The 1157-nt window shown below is 52.5% G+C and overlaps 1 non-coding gene across 1 annotated transcript; it reads left to right on the top strand.

The window, feature by feature from the left end:
- The first annotated feature begins 261 nt into the window (after nucleotides 1-261).
- On the top strand, nucleotides 262-333 carry TRNAW-CCA (transfer RNA tryptophan (anticodon CCA)). The gene has a single exon. It is a non-coding gene; the product is annotated as a tRNA-Trp (tRNA).
- Nucleotides 334-1157: the final 824 nt, after the last annotated feature.

Here is a 1157-nt window from a genome sequence, read left to right as displayed (position 1 = left end):
GTCCTGTGCTCCCTCCTGAGCCACCATCTTCCCTTGGAGCATCCCTGAGCCTGGTTCTTGCCCTCACTGACCCTGTAGTTTCCTTCATCCCACCCCATACCTTTATCCTGCACCCTGGACTGGTCTCTGCAGCCACCCTCCCCTCAGGCTGCCCCTCCATAGCCACAGCCCTGCTCCTGGGGTGCAGGGACACCCCAGGGTGGTCCCCATGGAAAGGACATTCCCAGCAGCAAATACCAGGCAGTGGGGTCCTTCCATCCTGACCTCGTGGCGCAAGGGCAGCGCGTCTGACTCCAGATCAGAAGGTTGTGTGTTCAAATCACACCGGGGTCAGTCTGGGGCACCACTATCACCCCTCTGCTTTTCTGGGGGGCTGCTCTGTGGGAGGGTGTCTGAGGAGGTGGGGCAGTTATCCTCTGTTCATTGGGCAGCTTTTCTTTATCTCTTCCACAACCACTCCTCCCTCCAGGAGATCTCTGCTATTCATGGCCATTGAGGGTCACTGCATGGTTGATAAAATTCCATCATTCCACTGGGAGATGTTCCACCCAGAGGGAGGAGCCAAGCATTCCTACCTGGATGTAATCTGACATTTGGAACATCACAGGCAGCCTTTTGCACTGGATTCCCAGAGGAGCAGCTTTCTTCTCCATTGGATTCTCAGAGGAAGCCCAGGTCCATCTACACCACCACTGGACCTCCAGAGGAAAACTCCACCCTTGTACAGGATCCTTGCTCCAACAGAACCACAGCTGTCACTGCAGCCACCATGGAATGGGACTGTGCCACCACCCTGACCCAGGGTGCCAGGTCCTATTCTGACTCTGTCCGTGGTTTGTTTTCTTTTTGAACTATTGCAATTAGATTTTTAGTTTTCCTAGTAAAGAACTGTTACTGCTATTCCCATATCTTTGCCTGAGAGCCTCTTAATTTCAAAATTATAACAGTTCAGAGGGAGAAGGTTTGCATTTTCCATTTCAAGGAAAGCTCCTGCCTTCCCCTTAGCAAACACTTGTCTGTTCAAATGAAGACAGAGGGACAGGGCTCAGGGTGGAGGGGCACAGACCAGACTATATGGGGAATATGGTACTCAGAGCTCTCCTTTGAGCAGGAAGCTGTGCTGGATGGAAATTATGGGTCAGGATGCAAGCAGGGAG

This window comes from Serinus canaria, chromosome 3 (genome assembly GCF_022539315.1).
Source record: "Serinus canaria isolate serCan28SL12 chromosome 3, serCan2020, whole genome shotgun sequence".
Taxonomy (NCBI): Eukaryota; Metazoa; Chordata; class Aves; order Passeriformes; family Fringillidae; genus Serinus; species Serinus canaria.
The sequence above is the reverse complement of the archived record's forward strand: the minus strand, read 5'-3'. Positions and strand labels throughout refer to the sequence as shown.